Below are 19,818 nucleotides of genomic sequence, written 5' to 3' on the forward strand. Positions count from 1 at the left end.
ATTATGCTGAGTGAAACTAGTCAGTTGCAAAAGGATAAATATTGTATGAGACTACTATTATAAGAACTTGAGAAATAGTTTAAACAGAGAAGAAAATATTCTTTGATGGTTAAGAGGGGAGGTGGAGGAGTATTCGCTAATTAGATAGTAGACAAGAACTATTTTAGGTCAATGAGAAGACAACACACAATACAGAAAAGGTCAGCACAACTGGATTAAATCAAAAGCAAAGAAGTTTCCTGAATAAATGGAACGCTTCAAAGGCCAGAGTAGCAGGGGGCGGGAGTCTGGGGACCATGGTTACACGGGACACCTAGGTCAATTGACAAAATAAAATTTATTAAGAAAATATTCTGCATCCCACTTTGGAGAGTGGTGTCCGGGGTCTTAAATGCTAGCAAGCTGCCATCTAAGATGCACCAGTTGGTCTCAACCCACCTGGAGCAAAGGAGAATGAAGAACAGAAAAGGCACAAGGTAATTATGAGCCCGAAAGACAGAAAGGGCCACATAAATCAGAGACTACATCAGCATGAGACCAGAAGAACTAGGTTGTACCCAGCTACCACCCATGACTGGCCTGATGGGGAACACAACAGAGAATCCCTGATAGATGCAGTGGGATGCAGACCTCAAATTCCTGTAAAAAGACCAGACTTAATGGTCTGACTGAGACTAGAAGAACTCCAGAGGTCTCATGGTCCCCAGAGCTTTTGTTAGCCCAAGACAGGAACCATTCCCAAAGCTAACTCTTCAGATAGGGATTAGAAGGGACTATAAGACAGAAAATGATACAGGTGAGGAGTGAGCTTCTTGGCTCAAGTAGACACATGAGACTATGCGGGCATCTCCTTTCTGGAGGGGAGATGAGAAGGCAGAGGGAGACAGAAGCTGGCTGAATGGACAAGGGGAATACAGGGAGGAGGGAAGGAGTGCGCTATCTTATTAGGGGGAGAGCAGCTATGACTACATAGCAAGGTGTATATAAATTTTTGTATGAGAGTGACTTGATTTCTAAACTTTCACTTAAAGCACAATAAAAATAAAAGAAATAAAAAGATTGAACAGGCCCATGGAACAAAACAAAACCAAAGGGGACTACCAGCCCTGGGGCAGGGACTAGAAGGCAAGAGGGAACAGGAAAGCTGGTAATAGGGAACCCAGGGTTGAGAAGGGAAAGAGTTGACATGTACTGGGGTTATTAACCAATGTCAGAACAATGTGTGTACTAACTGTTTGGTGAGAAACTAGTTTGTTCTGTAAACCTTCATTTAAAGTACAATTTAAAAAACAGAAAGAAAAAAAAATATGTCATCTGAGTTCCAGTTCTGTGGTCTCTGTTGCTCACTGCACAGCTTCAGGAGTACTTTCCCACATGGCACTCAACTGTTAATATCTCCCCAACTGAACTCATTATCTTTCTTGCCTGTAGTCTCCATTTTAATTAATGGCAGCTCCATTCTTCTTGTCACCAGGGCAAGAAATCTGGAAGCCCTCCTGTGGTTCTTCCTCCCCTGATCCTCAGTATTTCATCCATAATGAAGTCCAGTTTATTCGACCCCCTTACCGTTTTAATTTCATCTCTGTTCTCTCCTCTTCCTTATTGCTACCTTGACAATGCTTTTGTATTTTGCTGATATTATTCTAGTTCTCTAGAGCAAAAGATCCATTTTTACCTTATAATATTGTGAGCTTAACCCATAGTTACCTTTTTTGAATTACCTACTATGACGCACAGCACCATATGTGAAAACTATCTATTAAAAAAGTATGGGCATTCATGGCATGTTTTTCTGAACTAACTTCTCTTTTGCTATCATCATATTCCCCTCCACATATTTTTCCTTAGATGGATTTTCTTACTTGTTTTCAATTTTATTTTATGTCTCTCTATCCATAATAAACTATTCGCAGTTTCCCCAAATTTGCCAACCTACTTGTTGGACCCTAGCTCATGTTGCAATGTCCTTTCCTACCTTGCTTACTTGACAAGCATCTACTTTTTTTAAGCCTCAATTCAAACTCATTTTCTTCTGGAAATTGTTCCTGACAACTAAATTATGTCACCTCAATATGACACATATACTTTTTAACATCGATTGCCCTATTTGCTTAGATATTCGTGACCCTTCTGAAGCATAATCTCTTTGAGGTCGTAGACTGTATCTCCTTATCATTCTATTCTTAGTGGTCTAATGCAGGGCTCCATATTCAGAAGTGGCTCATAAAGTGACAATAGCGATCATTACTGAGCAATTGCCATGTGCTGATGACAGGCCAAACTTCAACGACATCTTCTTGAAGACCACATGTACCACTTTTATATTTTTTGGGATTTCTGTAATTTTATAACACTTTTTAATAATTTATTAAGCCCTGTTTCTCTGCACTGGCAATAGCAAAACCCATAAAAAACAAGTATGTGTTACAACATGCTGGTTCCAAGAAGGAGGGAAGTTGGGTAAGCCACATCCTACATTCAGAGGAACAGATGAGGACAGTGATGATGGCTGTGAGAGAGGCTGTAAGGGAGCCTGGGCTGATGAATGGGCTTGGCCTTGTGGTTCATTGGCAGTGAGCTGCTTGTGAAAATGACAAATTCTTACTATTGTTACATAGCCAAGTCAGGCATTTCTAGGTTTCTTTACAGGAAGGGGATGGAATAGAGCAAGAAATTGCTTTGATGCCCTGTGATATCCACTTAGATTGTAAGCTCAAGATATAGGCCCTTCCAGTGCTCTGTGGGTGGCAATGAAGGTAAAAGAGGTGAACATGGCCTGAGATCCTGCCTGGGGTTCTAAACTTTAACCTACATCATACACCATCGCTTCTACCACATTTTATTTGTTACAAACAAGCCTCTGAGTCCAGCCCACACTCAAGGGGAGGGGAATTAAGTCCCACCTCTTTTTCTTAAAGAGAAAAGTAACAAAGAATTTGTGGACATATTTTAAAATTATTACAATTACCAATGGGTATGCATAATGCAGAAATGAAGAGGGGGCTAAATTATAGTATATCTCATTAATTAAGAACTGATTTGGCCTGGTTTGGTGAAGTGGCTGAGGTGTAGTTGTATCTAAACAAATTCCAGAAAGGAGATTGACTTTGAAGGGTACATTTCCCTTCATGTCCCTTCTTTTATCTTCTGGTTTTCTCTCCTCTTGCTGCTGGATCTTAGAGAACCCAAACATTTTTCTAGCATCCTAACACTGTGGTGTCCTATCCAGACTTGCCTTCCCGGTCAAAACGTCCACTGTACTTATATATATCATTTGCTCTTTTCCTTCTTATTTTATCTCGCCATAATTTTTTTTTCCTTTAGTATAGAGTATAGCAGATCTGGACTTTAAAAATCCAATTACATTTTTAGAGTTAGATTGAAGGGCTCTCAGAAATCATTTAGCCATTAGAAAATTAAATAGTGTACCAAAAATCATATTTCAACAAATAATAAAAATAAAACAGAAAATGCGATAGATAAACCAAGAATTTTAAACTAGCAGTGCCGGAAGAGATCTTAAAGTTTTTCCAGTTTAGGTTGATCCTGCCCTCTTCAGTGGGTAAAGTGACATTCATTTAAATGTTTTGTTCCAAAGGCACCTGGCTAGTTAGTGGGCACAATTTAGTCTATATTTCAACCTTGTTAACTTCTAGTTTAATATCTTTTCCTCTATACTGCAGTGCATTTTGGTCTTTATTATTGGACACTTTAATGGATTATTTCAGGATTCAGTTTTAGCTTGACTTAGAGAAAGTCAACTTGAAGAGACTATCTAGGTCGTTAGATCAATACATAAGGTTGACCATATATTCTGTCATCTCAAGCAGGACTTTTGGAAAATGATAAGGGTTTATTAATAATTAGGTTAGGTCAACAGATATAAATGGGGATGTCTTCAGGCAATCTGGTACAAATGGCACCCCACTATTAGGCATCACATTAAACAGAGATGCTTCTGGTTTTCCTTACATTGTTTATTTCTAAATATTTTTGATGCACATGTCTATTTGACTATATCATAATAATCTAAAAGAAGAGCTTTCTTAAATAACTGTCTTCTGGAAAACTCCATAGTTCCTTTGAAAATAGAATGAAAGAGCCCTTCAAATCGCTAATTGAGAGTGATTAATTCACTCAACAGGTATTTATTGCTTATTATGTACCAGACATTGCTCTAGGAGCTGGAGATACAGTAATGAAAAAAACAGACAAGAACCCCAATATTCTTGAAGCCTACATTCTAGTAATGAAACAAAGAGGATCCTAGGGGCCAATAGGATTAGCAAGACTTGAGTTTTGCATTGCTTTTCTCAGTAAAGATGATAGAAGTATTACGGAGGCATCCCCATTCTTAGGCCAGACTCCTTCATGACCTGTGACATATACCGTTAAGCAGTAGATTAGGATGTAGTCAAGAATGCAATTCAAGTTACAGCTCACCCTTTTTTTTTTGGTCTGAAGGTAGCTGAACAATGTGGGAACTACTCCAGTGACCTTGAACTCTGTAGTCCTGTAATCTGAGCCAGTGAGCTCATTTGCTTTGACAAAGTCAACTCATTTGTTGAGCCAAGGGAAACACTTTGCCGATTTTACAGTTGGATAGTTCCTTTTTAAAAAAATGCATCAGTAGTTATTTTAGCATTAAGATTCCCCATAAATTATATCTGTACAGATTTCCAGCTGAGTTTGAATTTTACCAAAATAATAGAGCCCTACTAATTACTACATTAAGTAAATTCTCACCCTCTCTCTGTAAATAAGGTAGGTGGTAATTTACTCTTCTATAGATGAACAAATTAAGCCACCAGGAGGTTAAGTAATTTGCTCAAGGTCACAGTGTGTGGCAGGGTAGAAATCAGATTTTGAAATCTTGATTGCTAACTTTTTAAATCAAATAATCTTTTCCCCATATTTAGCTATATATAATAATCTAAATCTATAAAGAATAACCTATATCTATATGTAATAACCCACATCAATAAACAATCTATCACAGCATCAGTATCAAAGTAGTATTAATATTGTTGGGTTTATTCAGCAGGATCTTTCGAGTGATTATGTTATTCTAATGATCTTCAAGAACAGAAGGCCTCAGGAAGATAGATGAGTTTTAGGTGAAAAATATTTACATTCCCATACTTATCCAGCTGCTTTTGTAGCTGGGTTTAAGAAAAAAGTTAATGGAGTTTTCCTTATTGAGGTTTTTTTCCCCTCCTAGGCTTGTGCTAGGCAGGAGTGGCTGTGTGTAGCTTTTCTGAGCTACACAATGCCAGGTAGTTATTTCCTGACACTTGATGAGGTCCCCGAATCTGAAAGTTAGATATACAGAGTAAGTTTTTACTCTTCTATATTTTGTAGAGTAATACCAATCCTAACCCAATTATAAAAGAGAAAGTCCAGTGACATATTTGCCACCACCATAATCACCATCATCACCATTATCATCAAAATGTAGTTAAGCACCCACTTGCATTTAAATGCCTATGCCATCTATAGTGATGGATGAAAGCGAAACACAAGACAAGGGTCGCAAAATATTTCTCTAACTTTTGCAGATAAGAAGCCTATCTCAAATTCTCATGAACCCTACAATAATGAATTAAAATCTCTTCTAACTACTCGTCCTAACACTTTTTTTTTAAAATAAAAAGAAAAACAAATTTAAGAGTGTCAATGGGTTAAATCACACAGAAATCATGACTTTTAAAGAGAAATTCTGCAACGATTTTTTTTTAAGATTGTGGGCCCAGAATAATAGTTTGTGAAAACATCTCAGACAAAACGAAAATGCCCCAAATACCAAAACTAAACATCATGTAACATAGTAGCATCATATAACATAGGACATATTTACTTTTTAAATGATTATCCTTCTCTCTGACTAGAACATCAGCTCCATTGCAACAACATTGTTTTGTTCCCTGACACAACCCTTGTTGTTGTTGTTAGGCGCCATCGAGTCAGTTTCTACTCATAGCAATCCCATGTACAACCAAATGAATGAAGAACCGCCCTGTCCTGCACCATCCTCACAATCGTTGTTATGCTTGAACCCATTGTTGCAGCCACTGTGTCAATCTATCTCGATGAGGGTCTTCCTCTTTTTCACTGACTGTCTACTCTACCAAGCATGATGTCCTTCTTCAGGGGATGGGCCCTCCTGATAACACATCCAAAATATGTGAGTTGAAGTTTTGCCATCCTCACTTCAGATGAGCATTCTGGCTGTACTTCTTCCAAGACAGATTTGTTTGTTCTTCTGGCAGTCCATGGTCTATTCAATATTCTTCACCAACACCATAATTCAAAGGCATTGATTCTTCTTCAGTCTTCCTTTTTCATTGTCCAGCTTTCACATGCATATGAGGCCATTGAAAGGACCATAGCTTGGGCCAGGCACACCTTAGTCCTTAAAGTGACATCTTTGCTTTTTAACACCTGAAAGAGGTCTTTTGTAGCAGATTTACCCAATGTGATGCATTATTTGATTTCTTGACTGCTGCTTCCATGGGTGTTGATTGTGGATCCAAGTAAAATGAATTCCTTGACAGCTTTAATCTTCTCTCAGTTTATCATGATGTTGCTTACTGATCTAGTTGTGAGGATTTCTGTTTTCTTTATGTTGAGGAGAAGGCTGTGGTCTTTGATCTTCATCAGTAAGTGCTTCAAGTCCTCTTCACTTTCAGCAAGAAAATTTGTGTTATCTGCATATTGCAGGTTGATAATGAGTCTTCCTTCAAACTTGATGCCATGTTCTTCTTCATATAGCCTAGCTTCTTGGATTATTTGCTAAGCATACAGATTGCATAAGTATGGTGAAAGGAAATAACCCTGATGCACACCTTTCCTGATGTTAAACTGTGCAGTGTCCCCTTGTTCTGTTTGAATGACTGCCTCTTGGTCTAAGTACAGGTTCCTCATGAGCACAATTAAGTGTTCTGGAATTCCCATTCTTTGCAATGCTATTCATAATTTATTGTGATCCGCACAGTCAAATGCCTTTGCATAGTCAATAAAACACAGGTAAACATCCTTCTGATATTCTGTTTTCAGCCATGATTCATCTGACATCAGCAATGTTCCATGTCCTCTTCTGAACCCGGCTTGAATTTCTGGCAGTTCCCTGTCGATTTACTGCTGCAACTACTTTCGAATGATCTTCAGCAAAATTTTACTTGTGTGTGATATCAAATGATATTTTTCAATAGTTTCCATATTCTGTTAGATTACATTTCTTTGGAATGGGTACAAATATGGATCTCTTCCGGTTGGTGGACCAGGTAGCTGTCTTTCAAATTTTCTTGGTGTTGACAAGTGAGCACTTTCAGTTCTGCATCTGTTTGTTGAAATATCTCTGTCGGAATTTTGTCAATTCCTGGAGTCTTGTTTTTCAGCAATGCTTTCAGTGCAGCTTGGACCTTTTCCTTCAGTACCATTGATTCTTGGTCATATGCTAACTCCTGAAAAGGTCGAATGTCAACCAATTATTTTTAGTATGGTGACTCTGTGTATTCCTTCCATCCTCTTTTGATGCTTCCTGGATCATTTAATATTTTCCCCATGGAATCCTTCACTATTGCAACTAGAGGCTTGAGTTTTTTCTTCAGTTCTTTCAGACTGAGAAATGCTGAGTGTATTCTTCCCATTTGATTCCCTATCTCCAGGTCTTTGCATATTTCATGACAATACTTTGTCTTCTCGAGCTGCCTTTTGAAATCTTCTGTTCAGCTCTTTTATTTCATCATTTCTTCCTTTTGCTTTAGCTACTCTACATCTGAGAGCAACTTTCAGAGTCTCTTCTGACATCCATTTTGGCCTTTTCTTTCTTTCCCATCATTTTAATGACCTACTGCTTTCTCCATGTATGATGTCCTTGATGTCATTCCACAACTTGCCTGGTCTTCCATCATTAGTGTTCAGTGCACCAAAAGTATTCTTGAAATGGTCTCTAAATTCAGGTGGGATATACTTGAAGTCATACTTTGGTTCTCATGGACTTGTTCTAATTTTCTTCAACTTCAACTTGAACTTGCATATGAGCAATTGCTGATATGTTCCACAGTCGGCCCCTGGCCTTGTCCTGACTGATGATATCGAGCTTTTTCACTGTCTCTTTCTTGATTCCTATGTATTTCTTCTGGCAAAGTCCATGTGTATAGTCACTGTTTAAGTGTCGAAAAACGTATTTGCAACGGAGAAGTTGTTGGCCTTCAAAATTCTGTCATTCAATCTCCAGCATTGTTTGTGTCACCAAGGCCATATTTTCTAATTACCAATCCTTCTTCTTTGTTTCCAACTTTCACATTCCAATCACCGGCAATTATCAATGCATCTTAACTGCATGACCAAATTCAGATGGTAGAAGTTGGTAAAAATCTTTAATTTCTTCATCTTTGGCCTTAGTGGTTGGTGTGTAAATTTGAATAATAGAGGTATTAACTGGTCTTCCTTGTGGGCTATGGATATTATTCTATCACTCACGGTGTTGTACTTGATCTGAAAAAAAAAAAAAAAAACCAATTGCTGTGGAGTCAATTTTGACTCATAGCAACCCTATAGGACAGAGTAGAACTGTCCTATAGGGCTTCCAAGGAGTAGCTGTTGGATTCGAACTGCCAACCTTTTGGTTTGCAGCTGAGCTCTTAACCAGTGCACCACCAGGGCTCCTCCATCTTGAAAAAGACTGATAATTCAGCTTAGTTACCCTGCTTGCAATTTGTGCAAGGACTGAGTATTTACAAGTTTGATTACATTGGCCCAGTAGTTGGTAACACTTTCCCATTTGTAGAAATGAAAATCAGGTAAAATAAAGCTCATAAGCAGTTCCTAAAACTATTTGAAAAAATAAAATAACAGCATAACCATTTATCTACTTGCTTGTTACCACCACTTGCATACTTCAAATTCGGAAACCTATATAAAACAACTGAAAAAATACAAAGACATCAATTCAGTTTTGCGTACTTTTCCTCATTATATTTAAGAACTGAAATCTTGTTGCATTTATTCTCATTCTGTTGTTCTTGCAGCTGATGTGTAACTCAGTGTAAATTTTCTTTTCAGATCAAAAAAACTTTCAGAATACATGAATCATTTCTTTCTCGGTACTACCCTACACAGTTGTTCCTCAGTATCTGTGGGGGATTGGCTCCAGGACCCCCAAGAACACTAGAGTCCAAGATGCTCAAGTCCCTTATATAAAATGGCATAGTATTTGCATGTAACCTACACACATCCTCCAAAAAAACCCCAAAACCCATTGCCTTCCAGTCGATTCCAACTCATAGTAACTATACTTTAAATCATCTCTACTTTGCTTATAACACCTAATATGATGTGAGGAGCCCTGGTGCCATAGTGGTTAAGAGTTTGGTTGCTATCCAAAAGGTCAGCAGTTCTAATACATCAGCTACTCCTTGGAAGCTCTATGGGGCAGTTATACTCTGTCCTATAGGGCGTCTATGAGTCAAAATTGACTGAATGGCAACAGGTGTGGTTTTGGTTTGGTTAATACAATTGTCTTGGTTATCTAGTGTTGCTATAACAGAAATACCGCAAATGGATGGCTTTAACAAATAGAAGTTTATTCTTTTACAGTCTAGTAGGCTAGAAGCCTGAACTCAGGGCACCAACTGCAGAGGAAGGCTTTCTTTTTCTGTCGGCTCTGAAAGAGGTCCTTGTCATCAATCTTCCCCTGGTCTAGGAGCTTCTCTACAAGGAACCCCAGGTCCAAAGGACATGCTCTACTCCTGGCACTGCTTTCTTGATGGTATGAGGTCCCCAACTCTCTGCTTACTTCCCTTCCCTTTTATCTCTTATAAGATAAAAGCTGATGCAGGCCACACCCCAGGGAAACTCCCTTTACATTGTATCAGGGATGTGACCTGAGTAAGGGTGTTACAATCCCACCCTAATCCTCTTTAACATAATCTAATCTTGCCTCATTAACCACAGGCAGAGATTAGGATTTACAACACTTAGGAAAATTACATCTATCACAAAATGGAGGACAACCACACAATACTGGGAATCATGGCCTAACTAAGTTGACACATATATTTGGCGGACACTATCCAATCCATGACAACAATGTAAATGCTTTGTAAATAGTATTGTTTAGGAAATAATGACAAGACATGAGGCAAACAATGCTCTGGTGGCATAGTGGTTAAGAGCGTGGCTGTTAACTAAAGGATTGGCAGTTCAAATCCATCAGCTGCCCCTTAGAAACTCTTTCGGCAGTTCTACTCCATCCTATAGGGTTGATATGAGTTGCAATCGACTCAATGTCAACAGGTTTGTTTTTTGTTTTTTTCACATAGAAGCACTATGAGAAATAAATGTGAATATACATATATGCATATGTATATATTGGTTTGAATGTGTCTAGAACACAGGAAACATTCAGTTTATGCTGTTATTATTGCTGCTTCTGTTATGATTACTATTATCATTAATTTTGGTTTGGTTTTGGTAACCAAAGCGTTTCATCAGGTGGAGAATGTAAGAAGCATTCAGTTCATGTTAAATGTTGTTGTTGTTTGTGTTGCTATTATTACGACAGGTTTGGTTTAAGTCTTAAGGTATTGTAGCCAATTGTGGAATGATATGTTTTCTGTTCATGATTAATGAGGACCTGAAAAGAAAAAATTTCAAGCATAGAGGAGGGTTACCTTTCTCCAAATTAGACTTGGTGTGTGTCTGTATATGTGCATGTGTATGTTTTCCTCTCGTCTGTCAAGAGAGTGTCAAATGGTTACTTTGGCCTCTCATAAGAAGGTAGCTGACGTCTGAATCACAGAAGATAGCTGCCTCCTAAAGTGTAGGTGCAAGTTCCCTGGAGACACTAAGGTTAGTCATACCTGGGGACTGAAGAGCTGGACGGTGACACCATTGTATGGAAAAGGAGATACAGTCAGAAACACCTTGTTTGGAAAACAGTTAGGGAATGTCTTCCTGATCCCTGGTGAATGATACTGGGGCAAGGAAAGTGGACTGTGATTCTGGGTCTTCAAGCAATAATACAGTATTCTTGAGAATCTGAGGCCTTGGGGAGACAGCAGGAATACCTGGTCTGAAAGGGCTAAGCTCTAAGATCTATAATCCAGAAGTCCAGTTCCCAGCCTTTGCTGAGTTTGGCATGAAAGGAAGTCAAAGGAGCAAAGCATCTCATGTTGCAATCTACACGGATAAGCATCATCACAGAATGTGATATTAGAAGGCAAAGTCATTTCTCTAAGTTGAAAGATAAAACCTAAATCAAATCCATTATAGTCAGGTAGATTCTGACTCTTGGCAATCCTGTGTTTTACAAAATAGAACTGTTCCGTAGGGTTTCTTTATGGAAGCAGATTGCCAGGTCTTTCTTTTGGGGTGATGCTGGGTAGATTCAAACTACCAATCTTTAGGTTAGCAGTTGAGTGAAAACTGTTTGCTCCATCCAGGGACCTAAATTGAAAGTAAAGCAGTTTAATGTCATAACTGAGGAGAATTAAAACCATTTGGTAAGTATTGCAAAATCGAGAGCCTCTCAGTTGAATTTTTTAATAGCACCATTTTATCTCCTTTGTTGGCTTATTAACTATAACTTGTTTTGTTATTTTAGTGGTTGCTTTAGGATTTATACTTTCTTACCTTATCTTCAAGTGTTATTATATTACTTCACGTATAGTATAAGAAACAAAACTTATAACAATTTCTTTTCTTCCCTTCCAGCCTTTACCCTAATTTTATGCATTTTACTTTTATATGTTATAAATCTCACAATACACTGTTATTTTTTGTTTAGGTAGTCAACTACCACTTAAGAGATATAAACATTAAAAGAAATTATCTTTCCTTCTGTCTGAAAGACTTTATTTAACATTAGTTGTAGTGCAGGCCTATTGGTGATGAATTTTTTCAGTTTTCAATGTCTGAAAAAGTAATTTGCCTTTGTGAAAGATTTTCACTGAGTATTGAATTCAAGATTGACAGTTTATTCTTTCAGTATTTAAAAATGTTGTTCCACTGTCTTATGGCTTTCATTATTTTCAAGGAGAAATATCGTGTCTTGCTTATCTTTGTTTTTCTGTATACAGTGTATCTTTTTTCTCTACCTGCTTTTAAGATTTTTTCTTTGTCACTGATTTTTGGCAATTTGGTTACTATATACCTTAATGTAGTTTTGTTTGTTTCTCGTACTTGAGTTTTGTTGAGATTTTTGTGTCTGTGGAGTTCATCATTTTCATTAAATTTGGAAAAATTTCAGCCATTGTTTCCTCAAATATTTTTTGCCCCACCCACCTATTCCTTCTGGGACACCAATTAATGTATATTAGGCTGCATAAAGTCATCCCACAATTCACTGATTCCACTTATTTTTATTTTTTTTTAGCTCTCTGTGTTACATTTTGGATAATTGCAATTGTTATGGCTTCTAGGTCACTAATATTTTCTTCTTCAATGTTTAATCTGCTGTTAATCTCATCTGGTGGATTAAAAAAAATCTCAGTATAGTTTTCCTTATTTGCACTTTTTTTGGTAATGTTTCATGTCTCTATTAATATTTTGAATATCTGAAATACAGCGATAATAATTATCTTAAAGTCTTTGTTTTCTAGTTCTAACATCTATGTGAGTTCTGGGTCAGTATTGATTGGTTGATTTTCTATTTATTATAGGTTGTGTTTTCCTACTACTTTGCTTGTCTGCTTCTTTGGATAATTGGGTCCCTAGCATTTTTTAGCATTGTGAATTTTATACTTTTGTTTGCTGGATATCTTTGTATTCCTATAAATATTTTCATACTTTGTTCTGGGATGTAGTTAAGTTAACTGAAAACAGTTTTATCATATGGGTCTTGCTTTTAAGGTTTTTTATGTGGGATCAGAACAGTGTTTAGTCTAGGGCTAATTATTCCCCACTACTGGAGCCCTGGTAGCACAGTGATTAAGAGCTTGGCTGCTAACAAAAGGCTGGCAGTTTGAATCCACCAGCTGCTCCTTGGAAACCCTATGGGGCAGTTCTACTTTGATCTATAGGGCTGCTATGAGTTGGAATTGATTCAACAACTTTTTTTTTTTTTTTTTAACTGAAGTAAGACAATGTTCTGCTGCTATTCATAAGGTTTTCACTGGCCAATTTTTTTAGAAGTAGATCAGCAGGTCCTTTTTCCTTAGTCTGAAGCTCTGCTGATACCTGTCCACTATAGGTGACCCTGCTGGTATTTGAAATAGTGGTGGCATAGCTACAGCAACATGCAAGCCACCACAGTATGACAAACTTGCAGATGAGTGGCGAAGTAAGACTACCCAATGAGTAATCTACCCAATGCTTCACGAATTATGAGATATTCCAATCTGGCTAGAAAAATAGCCTGTTCTGGCCTTGTATGGGCATCAGACACTATTCCCTTTAATTCTCTTGGGTTGTTCTTTATATACCACAGGTAGTTTCCTCACATGCATGTACCAATCAGTACTCTGCTAGGTACTCAACAGGGACACTGTGCAAATCTCTGGAGTTTTCACTTTGTACAGTTCTCTCCTTTTTGGTACTCTGCATCGTAAATTCTAGCCCCATTGGGTCTCCTTGGACCCTCAGTTCTGTCTTCTCAACTCAGATCATTTGCTGGACTCTTCCAGGATACTTCCTCTCTGTGCCATAAACTGCAAATACTTTTAAAGCAGTAAGCTGGGATATTCATAGGGCTCACCTCATTTGTTTGCCATCTCTCAGGAATCCCTATACTTTACTGCCTGATGTTCAGCAGTGTCTCATTTAATATATTTTATTTTTTATTATTGTTTCAGGCAAGAGGGTAAATTTGGACACCTTGGTTTGAAGAAGGCCCAGTGTTTTTTGTTTGTTTATTTTAAAGTACGTCAATGAGAGAAGAGGCAGTAGTGCTTGTGGTGCTACAGTGATAGAAATGCTTATTGCTAGAATGCTGTTAAATATAGGAAATTATGCCTGTAGAACAATATGTTCTGTTTGTGGCAAGCAGTTTGATAAAGGAAAGAGAATATGGGCTTTGGAGTCAGTGATCTGAAGTCAAGCTCTGCCACTTACTAGCTGTCTGACTTTGGAAAGATTAGTTTTTCTGAGCCCCAGTTTCTTTATCTGTTTTAAAAAAAAGTTATAGGAATATCTGACTCAAGATGTTACTATAAGGATTAGATGAGATGATACATGGTTTGGTGTGTTGTGCACAACATATGATTCTCAGGCAAAATCAAGAGATTCCATTTTCATGTTATCTACCATAGTGTTTGGCACTTAGTTGTTTCTAAACAAATTCTTATTCCTTTCTTTATTCCAAAAATCAAAAAACCTGTTGCCATCAAGTTGATTCTGACTCAGAGAACCCCATAGGACAGAGTAGAACTGCCCCATAGTGTTTCCACAGAGCAGCCGGTGGATTCAAACTGCAAACTTTTGCTTAGTAGCTGAGCTCTTAACCATCGCACCACCAGGTCTCCCTTCTTTATTAGCCTCTCCTATATCCCATTTCCTCCATTCTTTCTACAAAATTGTGCACATTTTCTATTGTGGTTTTAAATAGTCTAGGAGAGGAGCAAAAAGTCTCATTATAAATTTCTTGAGGATACAGGGCATAGAGTTTTTGTCCTTTTCTTCTTTTATTTCTTCATACATCAAACACCCACTATATAAAAGGAAATATGCTGCAACCTATTGGAATAAAAATATTTGTGACAGAGTCCTTGCTCTCCAAGAGCTCACAAGCCATTAAAACAAGGTGGACAAGTAACCCACAATGTGATAAGATGGCACCACAGAAACACTATGTCTGCTTGCAAAAGAGAAAGTTGGCAGCTTGCTGGCTGACAGATAAAAGCATCATGTTTGTATCCAATCTGTCTTCTGCTTCTTTTGTTGTTTACTTCTTCAATATCTGATTTATTCCGGCGCTCAGGCTCTGATCCAGCTGACCCTGTCTCTGCAGAAACCATTTGATTCTTTTTCGTTATTGTGTTCAAAAGTCACTTTGTGGTAGACGGTATTTTTAATGAGCTGACAAAGCTGGGGGCAGAGTTCCTTGAGTCACGGCACCTCATCTGGGGGACTCATTGCCTCTTGACAAGAAGTGATTACCTAAGGCACTGACTTTAGGAAGGGATGAAAGGCATATCTTTATAAGCTTTCCTTGATCTTGACACTGAAGGCCTAGATTGCATTCTCATCAAGCTTTTACTCGCTCATCACCAACCAATCAATAGGCATGTGGCAGAGTGGAAGAAAGGACAAGATTCTTCTCCTTCAGGTAGGGAATTAAAACTAGCATAGCTAAAGAAAGGCATACTTACAGTGGAAAGAGCACAGGACTGGGAATCAAGAGATCCATCTTTCAGTCTAATTCTTTTATGTAAAACAGCATTAGAAAACTACCTAGGCATTCTTGAACTTGAAGCTCTAATTGGGGAAGCAATTAAATACCATAGTTCCATACATATTAGTAAGAAAGTCCAGCAAGGATTTATTACCATTTTTATATTTTAAAAAGGGTTTTTTTTTTTCCCCAATATAAAAGAAATTTGTTTGAGATCAAACGAAATACATTTTTTCTTTCTGACTAAAGGACACTAATTAAGTGCTTCTTTATTTTAATGCTGCTTTAGTGAAAATGGAGCCCTGATTGTGCAGTGGTTAAAGTGATAAGCTGCTAACAAAAAATCTTTGATTTGAACCCATAAGCAGTTCCATGGAAGAAAGGTGTGGCCGTCTACTTCCGTAAAGATTTACACAGCTTGGAAACCATATGGGGCAGTTCTACCCTGCCTATGGGTCCCTATGAGTTGGAATGAACTTGAGGGCAGTGGGTTTGGGTTTTAGTGAAAATAGAGGGGAAGCTGCTTACAAGCCAGAGAGGAAGCTGTACCTCAGGGGTCAGCTATTTCTAGCCCCACCTTAGTGTCGGTGACTAGGGTTGTGGATGCCTCTGTTTTGGTCCCGCATCATGTCAGATGAAACACCTGAAAGACCCAAGGTTCAGTTAACCCTTCTAGGGTAGATGCAAATGGTGATTTGACCCTGCATATCTCTAAACATCTCTGGGCACTCAAAGTCCACCTTAGTTTTTGAGAAGCAGTATAGAATAATGACTAGGCACATGGGCTTTGAAGTTGTATTGCTGCTCTGCCACTAACCATGTGTGTAAGTTAATTAACCTCTGAGTGTTTCAGTTTTCCCATCTCTAAAACGGAAATGATAGTTAACTCATTGGGTTGATGTGAGGATTAGAAGAGGTAATACAACTCAAGTCCTAACACAATGCTGAGGAGACACTCATTAAGTGGCAGCCCCAAGCATTATTGGTGGAGCTAGGGCAGCACAGATGATGATAACAACAGTAACTTAATAGTTTAGGTAGAACAGGTATTATTCCTCTCATTTTATAGATGAAGAAACTGAGGCTCAATGATCTTCAGTAACTTGCCCAAGGCCATACCACTAGGAAGGAGTGGAACCAGTTCTAGATCTTATGGTTTCAGACCCCAATGTCTGTTCAATGTTTTCTCCACAATGGGCTGTTTAAGGTGCAGAGAGGTCATGACTTGTTCAGGGGGTCAGATCTGACCCTGGAATCAGGAAATAGTCTTATTACCGCCTTCCTCCCAGCTGTTCCAGGCCAAATGGTCTGTGCCATATTTAAACAAGTGGCTGTCTACAGCTTTTCTTTGAATAGTAAAATGGTTTGGTGTGTTGTCCACAACATATGATTCTCAGGCACAATCAAGAGTTTCCATTTTCACGTTACAACTGACATTCAGTTTGCAAACATGGCACACCCCTCGTGGTGTGTGCACATTCCTGGAGACCCTTTACAAAAGCCCTTACCTGCTCTGTCCAATACTCGCTCAGAGAAGTGACATATGCTGACCTGTTAATTCTTCTTGTATGTAGCCATAAGTCATAATTTATGACTTAAAAAAATGATAGTTAATTTCCACTCAATCTCTTCTTCGAATTAGATATTACACTGGGTGATTTACATACTTGCCTAACTTAATTACTACAGCATTCCAGTGAGATATGGTTTTTTAATCTCTTTTATGATCTTTCCAAAGATTATATACTTTGTAAGAGAAGTAGTATTTGAACCTAGGACTTTTTCTTTTCTTTTCTTTTTGTGGTTTAAGTGAAAGCTTACAAATCAAGTCAGTCTCTCATATAAAAATTTATATACGCCTTGCTATATACTTCTAATTGTTCTCCCCCCTAATGAGACAGCACACTCTTTCCCTCCACTCTCTCTTTTCATGTCTATTTCACCAGCTTCTGACCCCTCTGCCCTCTCACAGATTCCAACACAGTCTTGTGTGTCTACTTGATCCAAGAAGCTCATTCTTCACCAGCATCATTTTCTATCCCATTGTCCAGTCTAATCCCTGTCTGAAGAGCTGGGTTTGGGAATGGTTTCTGTCTTGGGCTAACAGAAAGGTCCTGGGACCCTGACCTTTGGGGTCTTTCTAGTCTCAGTCAGACCATTAAGTCTTGTCTTTTTACATGAATTTGGGGTCTGCATCCCACTGCTCTCCTGCTCCCTCAGGGGTTCTCTGTTGTGTTCCCTGTCAGGGGAGTCATCAGTTGTAGCCAGGCACCATCTAGTTCTTCTGGTCTCAGGCTGATGTTGTCTCTGATTTATGTGGCCCTTTCTGTCTCTTGGGCTCAAAGTTACCTTGTATCATTCTCCTTTGCTCCAGGTGGGCTGAGACCAATTGATGCATCTTAGATGGCCGCTTACTAGCATTTAAGATCCCAGACGCCACTGCATCCCAAAGTAGGATGCAGAATGTTTTCTTAATAGATTTTATTATGCCAACTGACTTAGATGTCCCCCAAAACCATGGTCCCCAAACCCCAACCCCTGCTGCACTGGCCTTTGAAACGTTCAGTTTATTCAGGAAACTCCTTTGCTTTTGGTTTAGTCCAGTTGTACTGACCTCTCCTGTACTGTGTGTTGTCTTCCCTGTCACCTAAAATAGTTCTTATCTACTATCTAATTAGTGAAAACCCCTCTCCCTCCCTCCCCTCTCTGGTAACCACCAAAGAATATTTTCTTCTCTGTTTAAACTATTTCTCGAGTTCTTATAATAGCGGTCTTATACAATATTTGCCCTTTTGCAACTGACTAACTTCACTCAGCATAATGCCTTCCAGATTCCTCCATGTTACGAAATGTTTCACGGGTTCATCACTGTTCTTTATCAATACGTAGTATTCCGTTGTGCGACTATGCCATAATTTATCCATTCATCTGTTGATGGGCACCTCGGTTGCTTCCATCTTTTTGCTATTGTAAACAGTGCTGCAATGAACATGGCTGTGCATGTATCTTGAACCTAGGACTTTTTCAAAGAGACTTCTTCAAAGCTCCTTCTCTGTGCGTATATGGCGTTGTCTTGCATTTAACAAACAAGCAAACATTTCATTCAATTTAATTCATCCAAATTCAACTAAAAAAATTACTTACTGAGATGTAGTTACTGTATGCCCAGCCCTCTGCTACAGTCCAGTCATCTTAAAACCTTGTTATCGAGTCTTAATATCTTTGTTTTAGATTGTGCTATTTCAGGTGAAAGTTACAATTTGCATTGTTCTGTCCTACTCTCTGGCATATCTATTAGACGTAGTAATTATTTTGTGGAGGTTGGAGATGAAAAGATAAAAAATGATCCATATGAAAGACTTCCAAGCACAAGATCTTTAGCTCTGTGTAAATGGTATGAAAAAGGACATGAGACGGCATGTATTTTATTAGAATAACACACTTAAGACGTAATGTCAAGTTCTGAGCCAAGACCAGATGATGTGACTTTTAGACATTCTTCTATCACTGTGAAGTAATTTAGGGCCTGAGCAGGGTTAGCTAAATACAGCCCGTGGGCCAGATTAGGCCCACCAGGATATTTTGTCTGCATTCAGCTCCCATAGAGAACAAACAATAACATTCCCTTGTGCGTAGGTGGGCAGATGCTGACTCATGGACTCTTTTGGTACCTAGAGCCCCGCCAGTACCAACTAGCTGCAGAGAGAGATGGGTTAGGCCAATATAAATCTGTCTCCAAGGCCCTTTCTGACTATTACTGGCTAGGACTTCAGGGTTCATTCCTGCTGTAGACTCTGGATTGGCTGAGCACACCCACGGAGAGAGCGTGGGAAAATGGCAGGTAGCAATAGCAGAGAAGGGTGAGTAGAAAGGATGCTGTAGACACTGTTCCTCTCTAGCTATGTAGGATATCAGTCCCTCTAGGATGACCCTTCAGTATGTCTATGAGTCCCAATAGAGAGATTCAGATGTGCTTGGAACCATTTTATGCCTGTTGGCTGCTGCTTTTCTCAGCAATCCTCTGCCAGTCATTCACCAGGAACCCCTGTGCGCCATTGTCGCTGCATCAGGAGACCCCAGGAGGCCATGGCTGCACCTTGCTCTGCCACACAGTGGGAAAGAATATCTCCCTTCAGTTTGACTTACGCTTAGTTTTTGCTTGGGGACTCTTCTTCCCTTGTGCCTTAAACATGAAATCTTGGGGAGCTAGCCCTGGGATATAGCAGAGTAATAGACATGCCACTGGACTCAGAGGCACTGCTGACCTCTGGTGACCAAGGCTTTGTGACTGGGCAAACCTTTCTGCCGGACTTCCTGCTCTGTTAGGGTGAGTGTTTTCCTAAGAGACTCCACAGTCCCTCATGCAAACAGACCTCTGGAGGACCCAACTGCCAGCTTGCCAGACATACCTATATCGGTTTCAACTCTAGTAGCAGGCACAATTTAGGTCATGAGAGGACCTTAATACACAAGTTACTAATGAA

Source organism: Loxodonta africana, chromosome 6 (genome assembly GCF_030014295.1).
Source record: "Loxodonta africana isolate mLoxAfr1 chromosome 6, mLoxAfr1.hap2, whole genome shotgun sequence".
NCBI lineage: Eukaryota > Metazoa > Chordata > Mammalia > Proboscidea > Elephantidae > Loxodonta > Loxodonta africana.